The sequence below is a fragment of the Myotis davidii genome, unplaced genomic scaffold (genome assembly GCF_000327345.1).
Source record: "Myotis davidii unplaced genomic scaffold, ASM32734v1 scaffold1572, whole genome shotgun sequence".
NCBI lineage: Eukaryota > Metazoa > Chordata > Mammalia > Chiroptera > Vespertilionidae > Myotis > Myotis davidii.
In genome coordinates this window covers 1,072,323-1,079,715 of record NW_006285041.1, presented here as the reverse complement: position 1 = coordinate 1,079,715, position 7,393 = coordinate 1,072,323, and positions in this window count along the sequence as shown.

The window sequence follows — 7,393 nt, the reverse complement described above, 5'->3', positions numbered from 1 at the left end:
AACATTTTAAAAGTTGGTAATATCAGATTGCCGGGGCTGGCCAGCAGACCCTGAGTGACAGATGAATGGGTTACTCCGACACAACGTTTGCTGTGAAACAGAGGCTAAGGGACGGCCTGGACAAAGGGACCAGGCAGCCTGGATTGCCTGCCTCGTTAGCCTTTTATTTAACAGCAGTTTTTACCTTTAGATACAATCAGTAGGATGAGTAATCTTGGGAGGACACATGTGTTTGCATTGTCCTCTAGGCAAGGGCACCCAAAGATTAAGCATAAGGATTCCAGTAAACATCCAGGGGGCTGCACATACACAGACTTGTTTGGAAAGGTCAAGGAATTATTAGGGGCACCTCCTTCCACACTCACCTAAGTCTCCCCTAAGTCAGAATTCCGATAAACAGGGCAGGCGGCCTTCCGCACACTTCCCTTTCTCAGAATGTCCTCCTTACAACTTTCCAACCAAGTCTCTGGTGCTCCCCAACAGGTGATGGCTAAATTAGTTGATTTTAGCACTAAAAGGAATTTTAAAGAGTTAAACCTAAGAGCTAATATTTTGTATCATGTACTTCTGGGGTGTGTGAATATGAAGTAATATGACAAATGAAGCTTATGTGACCACGGCATCATGAATTCATCTAAGTGAGGAAGAAATGCTTGTGGGCTATCTTTTGTGGACAGGCCTCAGCACAATCAGAAATGCTAAAAAGAATAAAACATATGCTCAAATAGTTAAAAACCTAATAAGAAGATAACATCACTTGTACATTTATCTTTTCTTTCATTTTTCCATAAATTACTATTTTGAGCCTGGTATGTGTGGGGCTCAAGGGAGGCACTGGGGAAGGAGCAGTGAGAGGGAAAGACTCAGGTCTGCCCTGTGGGGTTCTGTGATGTAGCTGAGGCTACACACTTAGAAAACCTTCCCAAACAAAGCCAATGGGAGGCCTCTGGGAGGCCCACTGTCTACAGCTGCCCAGTACAGCAGTCCCACTAGTCACAAGAGGCTACTTAACACTGGAGATGCAGCCGGTGAGACGGAGGAGCTAAACATTCAATGTTATTTAATTGTAGATAATTTAAGTTTAAATTTAAAAACCAATATTGGGTGCAGTTACTGGCAGACATTTTAGTACATTTAGAACAATTTGGGCACATGAATCTAATTTTCCAATTTTAAACTTTATGAGAATTAAATACAGATCCAGTGTTTCCTATGAAAATTTAACAACCTAAGTGAGATGTGCTATAAGTGTAACATGCACTCTGGATTTAGAAAATTTGGTACCAAAAATAAAAGTAAAATAACTCATTGATAATTTGAAAATGTTTGTTACATGTTAAAATAATCATATTTTAGACACATTAGGGTAAACAAAGTGTTATTAGAATTAATTTCATCCGGTTTTTTTCCTTTAATATGAGTGCTAGAAAAATTTCAATTACCTATGTCATCTGCATTTGTTTCTCTTGCGTGGTGCTGAGCTATGGGCTTTTGAAGGAGAGCGAAAGCCTATCATGAAAGAGGTTGTTTTTGGAACAAACAAAACAGGAACAAACCAATAGATATAGAGAGCAAATTGACAGTCCCCAGAAGGGGGTTGGGGGAGTGGGTGAAAAAGGTGAAGGAATCAAGAAGTACACATTTCCAGTTATAAAAATAGTCTTGGGGATGTAAAGTACTGCATAGAGAATCCTATCTAATAAAGAGGGAATATGCTAATTGACCCTCACACTGTCCCAAAGATGGCGGCACCCACAGCCAATAAGGAGGGAATAGGCTAATTGACTGCCACGCCCTCAAAGATGGTAGCGCCCACAGCCACAAGATGGCAGTGCCCAGTCCTCTCAGCCACTCTGGGGTGGCAGGCACACAGCAAGGCCGGGCCCCACCTTGGCACCTACCTCTGGAGTCCCTCAGTCCCCTCAGTTCCCCAGCTGCCCAGGGCTGGCCTGAGGCTCAGGTAACCAGGGCCAGCCTAGGCTTGCACTGCTGGCAGTGGCAGCAGCAGAGGTGTCATGGGGCATTGCCTTCCCTGATCACCAGGTCACCTCCCACCCCTGAGGGCTCCCAGACTGTGAGAGGGGGCAGGCTGGGCTGAGGGACCCCCCTCCAGTGCATGAATTTTCATGCACTGGGCCTCTAGTCTATAATAATACAAGGGTAGTATGCTAATTAGACTGGACATCCTTCCAGATGAAGTTGGGGCTAGACGGAAGCCCAGGTCCCAGGTGCCTGTGGGCAGCTGGAGGGAAGTCAGCCTGGGTCCCAGATGCCTGCTGGTGGCTGGAGGGCAGTCAGCGCCCCGATCCCTGGTGACTGCAGGAGGCCGGAGGGAAGCCAGCCCAGGTCCCCAGTGCCTGCCAGCGGCCAGAGAGAAGCAAGCCCAGGTCTTGGGTGCCAGAGGGAAGCCGGTACGAACAGCTGGGGGAAGGAAGGCCTACTCTTGCATGAATTTTGTGCACCAGGCTTCTGGTCTCCTATATATAAGAAAACAGTAATATGCAAATTGACCCTAACAGCAGAACGACCGGTCACTATGGTGAGCACTGACCACCAGGGGGCAGACATTCAACGCAGGAGGTTAGCTTGCTGCTGGGGTCTGGCCCAACAGGAGATAGGGGGTTGGGTGAAAAGGAAAAGTGATTAAAAGTACAGACCAGCAGTTACAAAATAGTTATAGGGATGTGAAGTACAGTTTAGGAAATGTAGTCAATAATATTGTAATAACTATGTTTAGTTTCAGATGGGTACAGACTTAGCAGGATAATCACTTCATATGGTATATAAATGTCTAATGACTCTGTTGTACACCTGAAACTTGTATAATATTGTATGCCAACTGTAATAAATAAATAAACAAACAAACAAACAAACAGGCCATTTTGACAGTACAGAACTGAGTAGTGACATGATGTGGGATATTGCCAGGGATGCTAAGTATGTGGGAGACCCCTGGGCACTGAGTTTTGGGAGCAGCAGTGGGAAAGGATGGTCAGGATGATGGAGGCCATGAGATGAGTAGCCTTGACCAACCAACCAGCTGGAGCAGGTTGTGCAGTTGGCCAGAAGAGAGTGGGAGCGTTTTGAGGAATAGCAGAGAGTAAGAATGGCTTTAGTGATTTGTATCTGGTGGCAGTGTATAAACTGGGATGGAGTCGGGAGAACTGGAAACAAAGGAATGTTTTGAAGACCCTAGCAGTAATTCAAGGTGTTCCTGTGGGGTAGCAGGAGTGCTTCTGTTTAGATAAGAATCCTAAAACAAGCAGGGAAAGAAACAAATCAATGATAAAAACTTCTCATAGTTCTTATGCAAGTAAATGTATTCTTATTCACACTCCATTTCCCACAAATTACCTTTTTGTGAGTTAATGTCTTCCCCTTTAAGCTTTTAAGAAACGTTCTTTTAAACTCCTGTAGCTTGTAAACAGTGTAATTTGGGCATTGTCTTGGATGGAGTTATCTTTTTTTAATGTTTTTATTTGTTTTGTTTTTTTACTTTTCAATTATAGTTGACATACAATATTATATTAGTTTCAATATACAACATAGTGATTAGACATTTACATAACTTAGGAAATGATTGCCCCAATAAGTCCCATACCCATCTGATACCGTACCATCAAACCAGAGACCCTTTGATTCACCAGATGACGCTCATCCAATTGCACAACACTGGCCAGGCCTTGTAATTGTTGTTATAACTGGAAATTTGTACATTTTAATCCCTCCCCCTTTTTTACACATTCCCTCAAAACACCCTTTTATCTGGCAACCAACAAAATGTTCTCTGCATCTAAGAATTTGTTTCTGTTTTGTTTATTCTCTTTCAGATTCTGCATATGAGTGAAACTCTTGGTATTTGTCTTTCTCTGCCTGACTTATTTCACTTAGCATACTGTCTAGGTTCATCCATGTTGTTGCAAATGGCAAAACCACATTCTTTTTGATGGCTGAGTAATATTTCATTGTATATATTTACCACATCATTTTTAAAAATTTTATTGGGGTGACTGGTTAATAAAATTATACAGGTTTCAGGGGTACAATTATAAAATACATCATCTGTATAATGTATTGTGTGTTCACCACCTCAAGTCAAGTCTCCTTCCACCACCATTTTTCCCCTTTACCCTATCCTAACCCTCCCCTCTTTTCCCCTCTACTACAATGAACACAGGGGCACATATATTCTTTCAAATTAGTGTTTTGGGTTTCTTCTGATATATCCTCAGAAATGGAATTGCTAGGTCATAAGGCAGTTCCATTTTTAATTTTTTCAGGTAACTCATTACTGCTTTCCACAGTGGCTGCACCAATCTGCATTCCTACCAACAGTGAACAAGGGTTCCCTTTTCTCCACATCCTTGCCAATGCTTGTTTGTTGATTTATTGATGGTAGCTATCTTGGCAGGTATGAGGGGATAGCTCATTGTGGTTTTAAAGTTCATTTCTCTGAAGCTAAGTGACATTGAGAATCTTTTCATGTCTACTGGCCATCTGTGTGCCCTCTTTTGAGACGTCTGTTCAGATTCTTTGCCCACTTTTTAAAAGGATCTGTATGTCCTCTTTAGAGAAGTGTCTACTCTCTCAATTTTTAATTGGATTATTTGTCTTCCATTAGTTAAATTGAATGAGTTCTTTACATATTTTGGAAATAACCCTTATCAGATGTATCATTGGCAAATATGTTTTTCCCATTCAGTGGGTTGTCTTTTCATTTTATTTTATTTTTAAAAAATATATATTTAATTTTTACAGAGAGGAAGGGAGAGGGATAGGGAATTAGAAACATCAGTGAGAGAGAAACATCGATCAGCTGCCTTCTATACACCCCCTACTGGGGATGAGCCTGCAACCAAGGTACATGCCCTTCACCAGAATCGAACCTGGGACCCTTCGGTCTGCAGGCAAACGCTCTATCCACTGCAGGCAGAGCCAAACCAGTTAGGGTGTCTTTTCATTTTATTGATGGCCTCCTTTGCTGTGCAAAAGCTTTTCAGTTTGATATAATCCCATTTGTTTATTTTTTCTTTTGTTTCTTTTGCCTAAGGAGATATATCAGAGAAAATATTGCTGTAAAAATGTACTAGATTTTACTGTCTATATTTTCTTATAAAATTTTTATGGTTTCGAGTCTAACATTTAAGTCTTTAATCCATTTTGAGTTTATTCTTGTGTATGGTTTAGGAAAGTGGCCTAGTTTTATTTGTTTGCATGTATTTGTCCAATTTTCCAAACACCATTTACTGAATAGACTATCTTTAGCCCATTGTATATTCTTGACTCCTTTGTCAAATATTAATTGACCATAAAGGTGTGGGTTTAGTTATGGACTCCCTATTCTGTTCCATTGATCTATATGTCTGTTTTTATGCCAATACCATGCTGTTTTGATTTCTATGGTCTTGTAGTATAGTTTGATATTAGGTAGCATAATTCCTCCAACTTTGTTCTTCTTTCTCAAGATTACTGTGGCTATCTAGGGTCTTTTGTGACTCCATATACATTTTTGGATTGTTCTAATTCTGTGAAATACGCCATTGGTACCTTGATAGGAATTGCACTGAATCTATAGATTGCTTTGGGTACTATGGACATTTTAATAATGTTAATTCTTTCTATCCATGAATATAGTATAAGCTTCCACTTATTTGTATCTTCTTCATTTTCTTTCTTCAGTGTCTTACAATTTTCCAAGTATAGGTATTATGCATCCTTGGTTAAATTTATTTCTAAATATTTTTTATGTAATTGTAAATGGAATTTTCTTATTTTTCCTTTCAAATAGGTCCTTATTGGTGTATAGAAATGCAACCGATTTCTGCTTATTTATTTTGTTTCCTGATACTTTACTGAATTCATTTATCAGTTCTAGTAGTTTTTTTGTGTGGAATGTTTATGGTTCTTTATATTCAACATCATGCCATCTGCAAATAATGACAGTTTTACTTCTTCCTCTCTAATTTGGATGTTTTTTGTTTCTTTTTCTTGTCTGATTGCTGTGGCTAGGACTTCCAGTACTATGTGGACTATGTGTGGTTAAAGCAGACCTCTCTGTCTTTACCATATCTTCTTTATTTAATCACTTATTAATGGGTGCTTGGGCTGCTTCCATATCTTGGCTATTGTAATAATGTTACAATGAATATAAAGGTTGCATATATGGTTTTGAATGAGTGTTTTTGGTTTCTTCAGATAAATACTCAGAAGTGGCAAATAGTAATTTTAATTTTAATATTTTTGAGGAACCTTATGGTAATTTTAATTTTAATATTTTTGAGGAACCTCCATACCACTTTCCATTGTGGCTGTGCCAATTTGCAATCGCACCAATGGTGCACTAAGGTTAACTTTTCTCCACATTCTTGCCAACACTTGTTTGTTGATTTATTGATGATAGCTATTTTGACATGTGTGAGGTGGTAGCTCATTGTGGTTTTAATTTGCATTTCCCAGATGATTAATGATGTTGAGCATCTTTTCATAGGTCTATTGGCCATCTGTATGTCCTCTTTGGACAAATGTCTATTCAGGTCCTCTGCCAATTTTTAATTGGATTGTTGTTCTTTTGGTTTTAAGTTGCATGAATTCCTTATATATTTTGGATATTATCCCCTTATCAAATGTCTCATTGGTGAATATGTTCTCCCATTCAGTAGGTTATCTTTTCATTTTGCTGTTGGTTTCCTTCAGTGTGCAAAAACTCTTTAGTTTGATGTAGTCCCATTTTTTAAAAAATTTTGTTTTCCTTGCCTGAGCAGACAGACAAGAAAAAAATATTACTAAGAACGTGTCAGAGAGTTTACTGCCTACGTTTTCTTCTAGGAGCTTTATGGTTTCAGGTTTTACATTTATGTCTTTAATCAATTTAGTGTTTATTCCTGTTTAAGGTGTAAGAAAGTTACTTAGTTTCATTCTTTTACATGTGTCTGTCCAATTTTCCTAGCAATAGCATTTATTGGAGAGACTTTCTTAACTCCATTAAATATTTTTGCCTTCTTTGTCATAGATTAATTGACCAGATAGATGTGGGTTTATTTCTGGGTTCTCCATTCTATTCCATTAGTTTATGTGTCTGTTTTAATGCCAGTACCATGCTGCTTTGATTACCATAGCCTTGTAGTATAGTTTGATCTCAGGTGACATGATACCTCCAGCTATAAATATTTCTTTCTTTTCCACGTCCAGCATGGTTAGAGAGTGGTCCGGTTCCTGAGTAGGGGCGGCTGGGGATTGAGAAAATGAAAGAAAGAGACAAACACAGAGATAGAAGGAAAAATCTGGGGCCGGGTGGGACAGCTGTCCTCTGATGGAGAGACAGTGACCCAGAGCCGATACAGTGAGTTTATTTTATACAGTGTGATTAAAACAAGGGTGGATTAACATGTATACG